Source organism: Drosophila arizonae, chromosome 2, assembly GCF_054131065.1.
Source record: "Drosophila arizonae isolate 15081-1271.41 chromosome 2, UAZ_ARI_1.0, whole genome shotgun sequence".
In the NCBI taxonomy this organism is placed as follows: Eukaryota; Metazoa; Arthropoda; class Insecta; order Diptera; family Drosophilidae; genus Drosophila; species Drosophila arizonae.
This window is the reverse complement of record NC_142922.1, coordinates 6,787,611-6,804,151: the sequence shown is the minus strand read 5'-3', so window position 1 is coordinate 6,804,151 and position 16,541 is coordinate 6,787,611. Positions and strand designations below refer to the sequence as shown.

The window sequence follows — 16,541 nt, the reverse complement described above, 5'->3', positions numbered from 1 at the left end:
TATAATAATACTATATTTTAGTATATTGCATAATACTACCTGAATAAAATTAATTATCTATCTAGCAAATGAAATATGTGAGTTTGTATTTGGAATAGATCAACAGAAGAAGGAAGTACAGTTTATGCAAATAAATTGATTATGAAAATAAGAGAAAATTCTATTATACCATATCATAATAATACTGTATTATAATACTATATTTTAGCATATTATATAATACTACCTGAATCAAATTTATCTTTTGTTATCAGATTATCTAACAAATTGTAGATACTTACATTCTTTACATTTACTTCTATGTCAATATTTAATAATAATAATTTCATTTTAATATACTTTGAAGTTACGTAAATACTTATACAAATTTTTTAAAACATCTCTATATGAGGTTGTTAATGTAAACATTTTTTTTTTTTTTTAATAATTGTATTAGCTTTATATAAATAAGTTTTGTAATATATATTTACTTATTTATATCAAATACTCTTTGAAAGATTTTCTTGAATATCAACATTACAATATCATTGCTGGATATTCTTTTACTTAAATGTTATTACAATGATGTCCGTTTATTCATGTAACAATGTTAACAACATTTCTTTCATACACTACCCTAACCCCAGTTCCGTAATAACCGAGCAAAACTCATTTCAGTGCGATACCACAACTACGCAATTCCAATTAACATGGAGCCAGCTGTAAATTACTTTCGGCTGTTATCCGGATCTGTGGAAAACTGCTTAAGCAAGCAGAAATCAATCGATTTGCTGTGCTTGGACCCGCCTCCTGCTTTCATATATCCCCCACCCATTTGCTAGCTGCTCTAGTGCCTCTATCTGTGTCTGTCTGTGTCTTAGTAGCTGTGGCTAAAATCCAATTGCGAGTCCAAAATTAAATGCAACGTATTGTGGGGCAGTTGTGGGATCCAACGATTTCCATTTATTACAACTAAGTAGACACAGCAACAACAATCGGACACGCGAGAGAGGGAGCTGGAGCATTGCCGGAGGGGAGGGCTACTTACGAGGCGGAGGAAGGTCTTAGCCAGCTTCTTTTTTTATGCTCTTCGGGTAGTTTCGGCGACTAAATGGTTTGAGCGATAAATAATGTCCGTTTGTACTTTTAAACGACTTCCTTTCATTTGTTTTGCCGACGACGGGGCGCGGACGCTGGGACCGATGGCTGTTCAAATTGTTTCAACGCCAATACATAATGGCTGCCCCGCCCACTGCCACTGCTACTGCCACTGCCACTGCATGCGGCTGGAGGGCAGGAAAACAAGCCGTCAAAGATAGCAATCTTCGATTTTACTTCTCCTTTTTTTTCCAGGGGGTTTCATTGACTGCTTGTTGTTGTTGTTGTTGCTGTTGCGGCTGTTCAATTGATGTGTCCTGGGATAAGGCAAAAACCGAAATACGCTGAAATGTCGTGTAGTTGTTTCAGTGTGGCTGTTGCTCTTGCTTTGCTTTTGCTCTTGCTTTTGATTTGCGTGGCATTGCGGCATATAAATCGTTTTATTTTCAGTACGGCATTATTGGCGTCTGCCTGGATTGGATGACGCGTGTAGGAAATGCCATTGTTGTTGTTTCGCCTGTTGTGTCGCGCTTGAGGTTCCTGCGAAGATAAATGGCTCACTTAGCAAGCGTCCGCCACCTCCGCCTCGTTCTGTTACTGTAGGCCAGCAACTTGTGCTTATGGGTGGGTGGGATTGTGTTTCAGAGGTGACAGCACAACAACAACAACAACAACAACAACAGCAGCAACAATAACGCCATGATAGGTGTGTGCGGTTTAACGCTTTGGATTTAGGGTTTGGACAATACGAAATGGGCGTGGATGGTACGTGCCTTCGTCTCATCGAGAACTGACAGTCAGTTGAACTAAGACTGACAAATAAAGGTGACTTTATCAGTAGCAACTGATGTCAGGGCTTAGCTTGAGAAAAATAAAGGAACAAGAGGAAGTTAGAGAGAGAGAGATAGAGATAGAGATAGAGATAGAGATAGAGATAGAGATAGAGATAGAGATAGAGATAGAGATAGAGATAGAGATAGAGATAGAGATAGAGATAGAGATAGAGATAGAGATACACCTTAAGCTAGAGTAAAGTACAGTGTGTAGAACGTAAGCGGTTGATTAGCAAACTTTGAGATTTATTTAATCCGTGTTTGATATTTGATCTGATATCATAAGATATTATAGAATTATTAAGATCGGTATCAACTTATAAAGAGCATGTAAAAGCGGACTCTCAGAGATCTGCGCAGAGCGTTGATTCACATCGTAGCTTCTAAGCATAGCTTATCAACCACTCACTATAATTTTACATTATAAACATACATCAATTTATTTTCTGTGGATAAATGTACTTTGAGTAAACTTAAAAATATTATATTTACTTTAACACTCAATATAAAAATTTCAAGCTTCATGGCAAAAAATTAGCCATTAATAATATAATTTATAAGAACTCTCGAACCTTACACAAATGACACAAAATAAACAGAGCTAATTAAGATCAGATATGTAATACATAATGGAATCACTTATACCATTTAGAAAACTCTACGGCCTGATGCTCACTCTCGTGGCTCAGCAATTGAAGACAGTGAGCCCGAGCGACTCCAGCTCCATTTGGTCTCATCCTTCGGCCACATTGTGCACACACAGACACATAAATCAAACAATAAGTACTCTTTATTATTATTATTTGCACTTTTTGCATACACTCGTACGAGGCACACGGTATTTACTTAAGCAACCGCACCACCAGCCATGGGGCATACTTCAACTTGGCTTATTGAATAAGTCAGCAGTGAGCAGTCAGCAGTCAGCAGGCAGCAGGCAGCGAGACGCCCAAAAACTTCAATAACAACACCCAGACCCACTTAAATACAACAAACAAGAAAAAAAAAAACTTTAGAGCGACGCCCCGTCGCTACATGGATGCAGCCACGCCCACCCCGAACTTCTTTGGCCACAAATCTACAGCAGCCGCAGCCGAAATAACATAATTTGCATAAAATTGACGTTAAAGGTTGAAGCAACATTATGAAATGCCAAACATTTACTTAGGCAGCGCCTGGCTGGAATTTGCCGAGGCCTCGCATTAATAACCTTAAATCAATTTCATTATACGGCCGTATGAGAAACATGCGTTAAATTAATTTTTTATTTACCCCAAAAGTATGTGAAAGGGTCCCAACACACACAAAAAAAGGGCTGCACCGTTGGTTTTTTTTTTTTTTTTTTTGCTAAACAAATTACACGCGTGTAAAACCGCGCGCGTTTTTTGCCTGCGGTTTTTATGGCCACGGCTCATAAACACATTAATTACAAGCGTCCGGGCTACGATATGGAGAAGTGCCACTGATTTGTACTTTTGGCAAGAGCATGGTATTTTCAACATTTTCAAATCTTTTACTTTCCCTTTTGGCCATGGCCAAAACCCTCGCAGTAAGCGTCGCACACATTTAAACTAATTAATTAGGAAATTTGCAGGCGTTGAAATGCTTGATGCCAGAAAAAGAAAGTAGGCATAAATCTTGTCGCACACCAGGACACTAAAACACACACGAACATACATACATAGCCAAGATATACATATATGTATATACATATGTGTATATGTATATATGTATATGTATATCTTGGCTATGGGGCGTATAAGTAACTTATGAATATGCATACATAGAAAGGGAAACAGATTGCGCATACGCCAAGTGGGCGTGGATAACCGTTTAGGCTAGTTAAATACGAGCAACAGACTGGGTGAAAGAGCAAAGCTGCTAATGATGTTCATTTTGGAGTTACAGAGAGTCGAATTAAATGATTTCAATTGGTAAAAAATATAATTAAAGTTTAATAAATATTGAAATAATGAAATATTAATGATATAATTATATAAATTATAATAATTTTTCATTTAATGTTATCTAAAGCACAATGATAATTTATCAACTAAATAAAATAGTATATTAATTTCTTCAAAAATAACTGTTATACTACTGTTATACTAGAATAAGGAAACTATTTTAAAGCCACATTTCAGCTCTAGCACGAGACTTGATAATAAAATTTAACTAAATTTAAATGCTCATAAATAACTGTATTTAGATATATATATATATATTTACTTGCTTAGCCCACAGCAACATGAAACGGGATATCTGAAGACCCGCAGCTAGCTGAAGCCAAGCGTGTAAAAGCGATTACGTAGGCGATTTGGAGCGAGCGTAGCAAAAACAGCTTCTGCAACAGCAACAAAAACAACAACAACTACAACTTCAACAATACTGGAGCATTAACAAAACAGATAAGCCAGCATAAAATAAAAGGCCAAATAATAAACTCGCTGACCGCAAGAGAATTGCCGGCCAAAGAGTGGAAAGAATGCGATGATAACGCGCTGATAATGTGCAAGGGATTGGAAACAGTTGGCTCTGGCATGCGGCAAGAGCCGAGCGTGGTCAGCAAGGGCTCCCTCGGGTCCCATTGCAGCCAATTAGGTGCGTCTGTTATGGCCACCCGCCATTGCGAGCGCCCCAATCGCCTGGCTATGCAAATGTTTTGACTTTGGCGCAACCCTTGTGCGTGTGCAGATTATCAAATTAGCGTAAATGTTATTGGCCCTTGGGTTCGCTTCAGCTGGAATCGCTGACATGCCACACATGCCACGCACTCTTTTACTTCGGCTCTGCTAGTGGGGAAATTTTCAATTTCCTGTCGCCAAAGGTGCCCCTGGACATGAAGACAGACCGACAGGCAGACAGAGTTGGGCGTTGCGACACCAACTGCCTTGGCTGCCTTGTGATAAACGCAAATCCTTAGATGATTTAGTCAACTGCCACTGAACCTTGTTAGTTGGCTGCCATAAAAATAAAATGCTTGCCTTTTTATGTAGACGCAAATTCTTTCATTTAATGCCCTGTACTCTTTGAGAATGCATAGAGGGAGTATTGAGTTACACATTTTAGTAACAGGCAGAGGAGAACATGTGAAACTATCTCTCATAAGCCTTTCTGTATCTCCAACTTGACACTAACTACAGCGTATCTCGTAGTCAGGCACACCTTACCTATTCTTGCTTATTCTATATGAAAAACATTTATATAAAATTCATTTTCAACTCTTCATGGCTATCAAATGGCGCACAACTTGCGCAAAGCTGCTTAAATGTTATAGTTACTTGGACCGCATCCAGTTGAAGCTGGAGCTGGAGCTGGAACTGGAGCTGAAGCTAAGGGACTGGCTTAAGTCTATATGACAAAGGTGGACTGGTGGTGGGGCAGGAAGCTGGCCAAAGCTGGTCAGCGTGTGACGACGTTGATAGCAAAATAATTTAACTACAGAAATTCATGTGTTATTGTTTGCCAAAAGCCACAGTTGAGACGTAGGACTTAAGCCAAATTTATGAAACAAAAGTATATTCTTTTTTAGCCTATTGTACATATGAATATTCTCTGCTTTTATTGTATTTAGTTGAAACTCTCTTTACTATGATTAAGCAAGTAGATGTCCTAATAAAGATTAAAGTATTATAAATAATTGATCAAATATAAATATTAAAAAACTCAGAACAAGTTTACATATGTAAATACTAAAATGATATTAAACTCATTTCATTATTTATTACATCTATTTAAAATATTTAAAAATTAATCTAAAACTCTAACAATATTTATGTTTAATTTACATGTAAAGTATATTATTTTGAATTAAAACTAAATTTTAAAAAAAAATTAATAAAAATATTTCAACATTAATAACAAATTCAAACAATATGTCAAACTCAATATTTTGAACTAAAAAAAAAAAATTAAAAAATAAAATAAAAATAAAAAAATAGCAAATTCATAAATGAATAATTTAACTCTTTTTGAGCGTAAATTTATTACGTATTTTTGCTTTTGTATTTTGTGAATAATATTTAAAAAAAATATATATTTAAAAGAATAAATGAATAAATCAAATATTTTCAAATTATTCAGCTACAGCACATTCGGATACAGCCTTGTAGGAAAACCCTCTCAAACCCATACATAATTTCTTAGTGAAATTCTAATCCAATTCTTGGTTTTAGGGAAATAATAATAGCTTGCATAAAATATAAGGAAAATCAATCAAAATACCTTTAAGAGAACTTTGGCTTGATTAAGACAAATCGCTTTGGCTTTTAGCTTTAGCAGGGGGAATTCCTAAAGACTTTAACGCCCTTAAGCGGTTTGTTTGCGTGGCGGCAATTAGGAGGCCCGGGCAACCACAATGCCACCACCAAAGCAGCGGCCATTAAAAAACAAACTTTAAGTGTTGCGCACCCCAACTGCGGGCAGTCTCACGCCCCCCAAAAACCCAGCAGGCAAAGAACAAAAACCATTAAAACAAATTTAATCGCACTCGAAAGTAGCGAGCAAGAAATCTGCGCAAATATCAAAAGTCGAAATAAAATGCAAAAGTTTTTATTTTGACTTTGGCGCTTCGTTTGATTGTAAATCGTTAGTCCAGAGTCCCGGGAGAGACGAGAGACGTTAGACGACTCCTGGCCACAGTTAGGTGTTTGGTGTTTCTATCTGCCTCGGCTCGGCCAATTCTTGTAAGCGTTTACAAGTTAATTTTCACATTGGGACACCACTGACGCTCCACTCCACTCCACCCAGGAGACGTGGCTTGGCTTCCTTGGCACTTTTGTTTAGTTTTTGATTTGACTTTTACTTTTTGTCGCTGGCTGCCTAGTGGTGGGGCTGGGCTAGCGGTTTTTCGGCTAATTATCATCATTTTTGGTAAATGCCTAAAGCGATTTCAGCCAGTCACGAGTCAGTTTTTCTGCTGTTTAGACGCCAAAGTTTCAATGGCCAGCCAGAGGAGGCGGGTGGGGCTGCTGCCAAGGCACTGGCTATTATGTAGCCATCAGCATAATTTGTTGTTGTTTGTTCTTGCTGTAGTAGTTGTGTGATTGCTGGCGCACAGTTAAAACTTTTGCTGTGATTTTTATGGCCAAGAAACAATCAAAATTTAATGAGCGGCGCCAGTTTCCTTTCTTACTTTTTTTTTCGTGTTTTGTGTATTTCGCGTGTTTATTGAAAAATAAAATACTCAGCGTAATCAAATAAATGCACAAAAATGTGAAAAATAAACTGCTCATCGCCCCACGGAGCCCAATTCCACCCGCATTTGCACGATTCGTTAAACAAAGCACACGTTAAAAGGCGACCGAAGGACTGAGGCGGAACGCGTCCTTCTGGCTGGAAGGCCGGTCGGTCGGTCAGCTGCAGAGTTGCCCTGCGGCCATACGAAACCCCATATGATACCGGAAATGTGGACTCTACCCACCCAAAGTAAGGGCAGCACATTTGCCTACCAAACGTAGTGCGAAAATATGCAGGGTATTAAATTAGGTAGATCAACTGATTTGGTAAGGCTGAAATATATGGAAAATTAAAAAAGTTTAGTTATAAAGTGAAAATAATGTTAAAATATGAATTCATTTATTATATCAATTGAAATGCTTCTAATATATGGGAAAATAGTATACTTAATAAACTACAAAATTAATATAGTAAAACACAAAAAGGAATTATAATCAATGTTTAATTATTTATCTTAAATAAAATTGATAAAACACCAAATTAATATATTGAAATTGTAAGAAAAAATAAAATTTCGAAAAGCAATTATTGCAATAAACATTATAATATTGTTAATTACTTATTTTTCTGAAAAATGAATGAATAAATAAATTTAAAATATTATACAAACATTACGAAAATTTTTTAAATTTTAAATTTTTTTTAAATGTAAATGTTTTTAAAATAAAAACAAGTAAGAACGTTGCAGTCGGGCGTTACCGACTGCGGAATACTCATTCACATCCCATCAACAATTTAGTAGTTAAGTTTCGTTTTAATACTGTAGAATATACAGGTTTTTCCGATTTGCCACGCCCTAAAAACATGTGAAAATTACAGGATATTTTTCGATATGCCACGCCCCTAAAGAGGCGTAAAAATTATTTTTGGGGAATCGATAGAGGAGGCTACCAGTAACTCAACTATCCAAATTTGAAGCTTCTAGCTATTATACTTTAGGAGATATAAACTTTTGCGGTTTGCCACGCCCCCTGTGGGCGGACATATATCCGACAAAATTTTTTGGTCTTGGGTGATCAGTCCGAGTATATATACAAAATTTGAGGTCTCTGCCATCAATAGTGTCCAAAATATAGGAGAATTTAAAAAATCACTATATCTTCAGGTCCGATTTGCCACGCCCCCAACGGGCGTAGACTTATAATTTATCTTCAGACTTTATAGAATCATACCATTAGCTGACGTGCAAAATTTCAGCATTCTAGGTTTACAACTTTAGGAGATACAGTTTTATCCGATTTGCCACGCCCCCAATGGGCGTAGATATATCCGCCATAGCTCGTGATCTTGGGTGGTCAACGCGGACCTACATACCAAGTTTCAGCTTTCTAGCTCTTCAACAAACATGATTTCTGGTATATCGGAAAATGCATTTTCCGATTTGCCACGCCCCTAGTGGGCGGATCGGGAAAATTTTAACACTTTATAAATCGGAGATATACACGAGTATGTGTTCCAAATTTCAAGTCTCTAGCTTCAATAGCGCCGAAATAGATTGCGTTCATACGGACAGACGGACAGACGGACAGACGGACGGACGGACAGACGGACAGACGGACGGACAGCAAGACGGACATTGCACAAAACCAATATACTGATTCACTTTCGTGAATGAGTATAAAAAACATATATAAGTTATTCTTTTATTATTTCCTTCCTTATTCAATTCATTTTGATGAGACAAATATTTGAATATTATAGGGTAATCAAAAGTTCTATCGAGCCACATCTTTGTATTGTTTCTTATATATCTTTTCTGTGTGTTACATCACATGATTTTATTTGCTTTAAACATTCTCCTCTTTTTGACGATGAACAGCCGTTGTTTTCGTTGTTATTGTTGTTGTTGCTGTTGGCCTGTTCGCTTGTTTCAACTGTCATTTCGGACATGTGGCAAAAGAGTACAAAACAAAGAAGCAAAAATGTTGCCAAAATAAAAAACCCAAAAAAAAAGAACAAGAAATGCTGCAAAATTGTTGGCAAATATTGAATTTGCAACATATTCGACTCATATGTCACAGTGCGCGGCAGAGCTACGACAATGGCTACAGGAGCCCGAGGGGGCAGGGGAACTGTCGCGAATGAGTTACAAAAGGTTTTTTTGTGTGTTTGTTTACCAACAATCCAATTGCTCGTGCCAGCTGTGGGGCACGTGGAGTTGCCAAATGGTTTGCTTACCTTTTTTCGAGTTCTCAAATTTGGAAGTAAAATAACCAAATGCCATGCCAGCTGTTGTGCAAATAGTGAGCCATTAATTTTAAGTGTTGTGTGAACAAAAATATTCCTTCCCCAAAGGAGTATGCTATAAAGGACTTTGGACTGGACAAGCATCAAAATAATCCAAATATTTTTAAAGTACTAAGTTTTTTCATTCAATATGTTAAGTAGATCTGGTTGTTTATCCTATTATCCTATTCTAAAAGATAGCTTTAATTTATTTTATATATATATATTTTTTTTTTACCTTTGTCTCTCTACCTTCTATCTACCATATGCGGAAAGGAAGTTTCTCCAACTAAAACTTCTCATTAAAATTGATTTTAAATGCCAAGACTCCAGAATTGTTATTACAAACTTACCTAACACACACATACACACTTGCCAACAACAATAATATCTAATTGTAACTAATCTCATTTAGTCGTTTTCTGAATTGTCATCTTGTTGGCCATAATAGAAACTGTTTTGCTAGCCCTTGGTTCACCAGGGGGGCGTGGCTGGCCGAACAACCCTTGAAAGTTGCGTGGCCAGAAAATAAACTTGTCTCTTAATTAAAGTTAAGCCCGGCCAAAGAAAAGAAGACAAGAAGAGCAAGGCAAATGTGGCCGCAACAACAAAATTAACAATTATGAATTTAACAAGAAATTATATATTTAAGTGTCGGGGAAAATGCGAGACAGGCAAATTAGATTTTTATTGTTTAAAGGAAATTATGCAAATGACGTTGCGGCACAAAAGCAATTAACATTAGCAACATTTCTTTATTGAGCTGTCAGACTTAGCAGCTAAATAATGAATGCTCGCCGGCAACCGTGCGTATGAGTAATCTGCGTTTAAGAGCTCCACAATGATTATGACTCGACAGCAATGAAATCTGTGTACCGCATCTTCTTCTTTCGACTTGCGGTTGCCTTCTTGCGGCTATCTCAACCTTCAGACTTCAGCATTCAGCCCTCAACCTTCAGCCAGCTGGTCAAAGTTTTTGCCCATAGACTGAATTATTCATAACGGGCAAAGGCGAGAGATAGAGAGAAGAGGAAGAGAGTGTGGGAGAGTCTCAGGTCGAGAACTGTGCGGGCAGCCTCGTCCTGGCATCAGGCACGCCTCAAGCGTGTAGTAAACTAATTACCCCCGCTCCAATACAACATGTGTGGGACGACACTCTTGTATATTTGTTTGCTTTGTTATTGCTGTAAGGGACACCAGACAGAGACATGTGCTGTGCGTTGTCTGTGCCTTTTAATAGTTCCATAAGCTCCACTTAAGATTCGCTGACACATGTTCCCGGCCAGTCAAGTGGCTGTGCATATATTAAACAACACCGACTAGACCCATGCTAGACTCCCGCTCCAACACAATCCGTCCCATTTGCGTTGACATAAATTGATATCACGGCATTTATGTCTTCATTGCGATAAGAGACCTGCACAGCCTGGACGGGCTTGGGCACGGGTCGGGCTCGGGCTCAGGCTGGGGCGTGCCATTAATTGACATATTTATGAGGGTATCTCCAGCCATTTAGCTGCTCTGATTTGATTAAGACGTCTTGTGTGTGTTTCGCTTGTTGAGCAGAGTAGCTCGAAACGTGGCGTTGACTTGGAATTAGTGCACATTAAATACTAGTTGATGGGCCTGGGAAAGGATAATGATAAGAGATTAATTCCTTATACTCATTTTTGACTTCGTAAGGCTTTAGACTTAGGCTGCGTTGATGTGTTTTTAGTTTGAGAGTGGATGAAAAACTATATTCGCCAACAACTATAGTAGAGATTATACCCATTTGAAAAAGTTCAAAAACATATAATAGTGAATCCAAGACATGTCAAATTTAAAAACATTTGAGAATTAACATGATATATTCTTCCAATCTACTTTAAAGAAATTCTGTATTCTTAAAAAATATTGAATTACATTTATATATTATATTTTCTATTTTATATTTCTATGTCATATCATAAGATTGTCAGGAGAGAGTGTCATCAAAAGGGAACCTATTTTATAAAAGTAAAATATGAAAATATATAGAGAGTAGAGTCCTAATAATGCGAAATGGCAATGGGATCCATTTATTTATTTATTTATTTATTTTTTTTTTTTTTTTTTTTTTTTGTATTTACACAGAAATTTAATTTATCGAGAATTATTGAGAAAGAATTTCTTTCAAAGGTATCGAATTTGTTCGATTTATTGGGATTTTTGATTTAGCGGGGTACGAAAATCGTGATAAATCGAGCAGTCTCGACTAGAGCTTTCTTACTTATATATCTCGCCTAGGTATATTTTCCTATTTGCTTCTTTGTAAGCCAAATCGCATTTAAGTCTGAAGCTGTTGCCTTCAATTGCATCTTACAGAGAATCAAAGACAACTCCTAAAGAAATGAAAGTTCTAAAATCGAAGCAAAACACAATTGTCACCGCAAGCAGAACATTCTATGAGAACGTCGCACAATTTGTATTTGCTTAAAGGCTTCTTAAGCCAGTTGAGCGAGCGTTCATAACAGATGACCTCATATTGGTGGCCGGGCCACCTCCAGCGCCATCAGCCGAAGCAGAAGAAGTTTGATTTCTGGAACTTGTATTCCATTTTTTGTGCTTTCTTTATGGCATGCACAAAGCCAAAAGGCAAACATACTCGAGTCATAAAAAGATGCCTGCAGACAAACAAAGCGACACAGTCAACACACGAGTGCTCGACTATGGGGCGGCATTGGGGGGCATTGGGGCAGCGACCATGCCCAAATAAAGATCAAATGTCAATACGGTGGGGGCCGCGCTAAATGTGGCCAAAAGCAGCCAAAGGAAAGACAAACAGCAGCAGCAGCAACAACATATCTACAACAATTTCTAAACGTTGTCATAAAAATGAAATGAAAACAAGCAGAAGGCAGCCTGCAGACTGGGACGAGGCTGATGTAAAAAACTTAAGACATTCAATAAGTTTACTTACAGCTTAGAACAGGGCATAGAGCACAAAGGTCATATGGCGCGGGGGCTGGGGCTGACCTTTTTATCGCTCCAAATATGTTTATGACTCGGATTTTTAATGCGGGTAGTACGTTTCCCTTTCACTACCAACAGCTTATAAATCTGCGAGGTTTTTGTGTGCTCCGCACACGAAATTGTTTCCAACGACAATGTGTGTCCATGTAAATTATTAGTTTAATAAAGGCGAGCCACATACGAAATTATTGCCCCAAAAGACTAAAGGCAATTGCTCGGATATTAGCCAGTTTAGGTAACATTCTGATGCTGCTTTTGGATATCAAGATGTGAAGAGGGAGCATATTGTATTAAATAGTATTTAAACTCAGACACAAAATTGCTAAGTCGAAAGCAAAAATGATATCAGATCAAGTATAATACAGGGCTGCACATATTCGACAGACCCAAGCTTTTTGTTAAACAAAGAAAAATACATTTTTTTTTTTTTTTTATCTTGACCATACAAATTTTAATTTTATTTATTTTTAATTTTATTTATATATTTGTATATTAATTTACTTAAGCTTATGATATACAGATTATTCTAAATCTCACGCTTCTTAAATCTATATTATTCCACTTGAAAACTCTCTTGGTGAAATCTTAAATACTCAGATCCTTGCTCTTAAGCCTTTGGGCAGAAAGCGAAATTTATTTTTCAATTAATATGAAATCAAGCATTAAAATTGAATTAGCAAACGAAACTAAACACAAATCTTGCTGGCATTTTGGGCGGCGGTGGGAAACTTGGCAGTAACTTTGGCCAATTAGAAAATTACGACAGCGACAAGGACAATATGTTGCTTACTTTGCCGCAGCGGCGGTGGCAACAGCATCTTGAGCAGCCAAGTTTCCTAGCAAATATTGTTTAGTAATTTTGCCACGCTAATTTTGTATGTTGGCCGGCGGGCAGACCTGGCAAAAGTTCAACTAACAAACAAAGGCGATAATTACAAGAAAACAGGCGAACAGCCAGTCAACCAGCCAACCAGCAAAGCCAGCCAGGAGCACAGGAGGACAGGAGCACAGGAGCAGGACAAGTAGTTTCAACTCTGTTTGTCAGTTGCGTGCGCCAATGCAAATAATTTTACAAAAATTAAAAGCAGACGGCAGCAAAACTTTTACGTAGATTCAACAATTTTTGAAATCTATCCTGTCAAAAGCGAAAGGGTTACTCAGTCGCTCCCCCTCTCTTCAGCTGCTGTTGTAGTTTATGCGCCTGTCTAAAGGCATTTAACCTACGCTACTATAATTCACGCCATTTTCAACGGCATTTAAATGCAGCGCGCGCGACTCGCATCCTGGCATCCTGGCAGCCTGGCGGCCCGGGACATTACGTCCTGTCCTCGGCAACCCAGCTGGGATAACGATAAGCCAAACATGATTTTACGACAATGTTATTACGAGGCGACGAGGAGAGTTTTCAACGGGGGTTGGTGCATGGATCCCTTGTATTGTATGTTGTGTTTGTTGAGACGTAAATGGCATTTGGAGGCTGGAGACGTCGTCCTGGCATAGCCCTGGGGTTATATGCCATGACGCTGACGTCGCTGTGATTGTTTAAAGTTATGAATAATTAAATATTTGCGCAGGTTGCAGACTGACAGCGTGAATGTGGAGTTCGAGTTCTCCATTCGGCTGATGGTCGCGGTCAATAGCTAAGAAACTTCATAAAAAAGATATTTATATAAAAACCTGAACAATAAATCATTGCTACACATGATATTTATGAAATATCTGAAATTAATATAAAATATCTATTTATATTATTTTCTGGAAAAGATATAATGTTTTATTTCACTTTCTGTATCTTTTCTTATCTCACAGACGTCTATCATTATCTATTCGGCTATTTCAACTCTCTAAGATTTACCCATCCATTTGCTATTCATTTACTTAGGGACAACAGACCGCAGAAACGCTAATGCAAATAATTGCCGTCCATTTCGAGTGCATTAAAGTGGAAATTATGTGCACAGCCGCAGTTAATTACACAAAAAAGGAAAATAATTAAACAAAAAAGTCAGTGAACTGTATTTGGAGATGCGGGGCATCGATCCCCGTACCTCTCACATGCTAAGCGAGCGCTCTACCATCTGAGCTACATCCCCAGTTGGTGCCGCAGAAAATAATAGTCTGCTTTTAAAACGGACAAATGTCATGCAGTGATTTATGGATTTAATGCATTTAACCTTGGAATTTAAGAAAGGGCCATGTTTTTTTATAAGCCTGAAACTGGTTAGATGCATAATAAGTAGATTATTTGGGTCTTGTTTAACTATTTGATGAATCAGTTACTCATAAAAGCTACCAGGCGATCGTCAAAACAAGAGGCTCAATGGTCTAGGGGTATGATTCTCGCTTTGGGTGCGAGAGGTCCCGGGTTCAAATCCCGGTTGAGCCCGGAATTTTTATTTCTTTTTTTTTTACTTTATTTAATTTTTTTAAATATTTGCAGTTAAATAATAACTATTATCTTGGGACTTAAATTACCTTTGTAAAATGATTGAGCATCTAGATCATAATTCGGCTCAACTTTTTCAATTAAAAGGTTTTAGCATATGAAAATAAACAAGTTTTCTGTGTCTGTTTCGCTGCTTGGCAGGCAATTCAGGTTTACTGAGGTTTTTTGAAAACTATTTGAATGACGTTTCTTGCATAATAAAATCATATGACTGTGCATATTTTACTTGTTGGTTTCGAGAGTTGTTGGGATACTTATGTATTGATAATACCCTAAGAAATATATATATATCAATTGTTGCGTTATATGATACATTTGTGAATATACTTATAAATTAATTCTTGAATGCTAACAGACTCAAATTTCTCATTGAAAATAGTTTACCGATTTTTTATTTTATTTGAAAGTCTGAGAACATTATCATTACCTTTTGCTATATTTTGTAACAACATATGCTTTTAATTTGTAAGATATTTTCGTATCCACCAATAAAACTTTGTCTCTGTTGCGTTCGACTCAATTGCCAGTCATTATTTTCAACAAAAGCTGACCATGGCTTTTATTTGGAATATTTAATTTACCAATCTATTTTTAAACCAATTCAGTTGCATTTTTTTCACTTTTTGGCTACATAGTTGGGCATTTCCACGAAGGGGATGTAGCTCAGATGGTAGAGCGCTCGCTTAGCATGTGAGAGGTACGGGGATCGATGCCCCGCATCTCCAAGGATATTGTCGTCTAGTAGACAGACAATTTATTTTTTTTATTACATTTTATATGCAAATTGTATAATGCAATACATTTTTGTATCTAAAAAAATTCTAAATTAAAAAAAAATGATTGAGGTTTATACAAAGACTGACTTTAGTTCAAAGGAGATGAGTTTATTTGATGCCACATCTGAAAAACGAAATACAAATTACAATTTGTTACGCCTTATGTTACGCCTTTATTTATATTAAATTTCAAATATTTTACAAATTCTTATTGAATGAAGAAAAAAAGAAATCCTCGTTGGAGATGCGGGGCATCGATCCCCGTACCTCTCACATGCTAAGCGAGCGCTCTACCATCTGAGCTACATCCCCAGGTGATCGTCCGCGGCCCAAATTATGTCTCATGTCGCAGGCTTGTTCACTGTGTACAAATCTATCGCTGCTTACCTTTGGAACGATCTGGAATGGAGCAGCCCACAAAATTTGCCCAACAACGGCGGCACCCTCAGTAAACAAAAGAAATTAATTTACGCATTTTCTTTTCGGTTGCATTTTTGCTTTATTATTTATTCGTTTTTAAAAACTGTCAATATTTACACTTGGCGCAGGTTCAGTCTGCCATAAAAATTACAAAAATACACACTCTCGCACAATTTTCTTTTCTTCTTATTGTATTGCTTTGTTTTCTTTGCGTTATTGTTTTGAGCTTTGCACAACGTCTTCAGCATCCGCTTCAACCACCTGCCATCTGATGCATATAATTATGGAAATTTCGCCACCCAACGACAATAACAACTGGCTCCCAAATGAAAAATCAACGCCAGCAGTCGTAACGATTTTGCCAAAGTAAATAAAAGTTGCGACAAAACAAAGTGATATAAGAAATACAATTCTCTGGGGAAAGAAAGAAGCAAGCTAAATTTACATAAGCACCCAAGCATGCGACAATATTGATAGCATGCAGACAACATTCAAAATCTGACTTTTGACGCGCCAATTTTTATTTACATC

The 16,541-nt window shown here is 37.3% G+C and overlaps 4 non-coding genes across 4 annotated transcripts; 2 read left to right on the top strand and 2 right to left on the bottom strand.

Annotated features, from left to right (window-relative positions):
- Nucleotides 1-14,388: 14,388 nt before the first annotated feature.
- On the bottom strand, nt 14,389-14,461 carry TRNAA-AGC (transfer RNA alanine (anticodon AGC)). Its single transcript has one exon. It is a non-coding gene; the product is annotated as a tRNA-Ala (tRNA).
- A 221-nt stretch (nt 14,462-14,682) lies between these two features.
- TRNAP-UGG (transfer RNA proline (anticodon UGG)) lies at nt 14,683-14,754 on the top strand. Its single transcript has one exon. It is a non-coding gene; the product is annotated as a tRNA-Pro (tRNA).
- A 712-nt stretch (nt 14,755-15,466) lies between these two features.
- Nucleotides 15,467-15,539, top strand: TRNAA-AGC (transfer RNA alanine (anticodon AGC)). Its single transcript has one exon. It is a non-coding gene; the product is annotated as a tRNA-Ala (tRNA).
- A 290-nt stretch (nt 15,540-15,829) lies between these two features.
- TRNAA-AGC (transfer RNA alanine (anticodon AGC)) lies at nt 15,830-15,902 on the bottom strand. Its single transcript has one exon. It is a non-coding gene; the product is annotated as a tRNA-Ala (tRNA).
- Nucleotides 15,903-16,541: the final 639 nt, after the last annotated feature.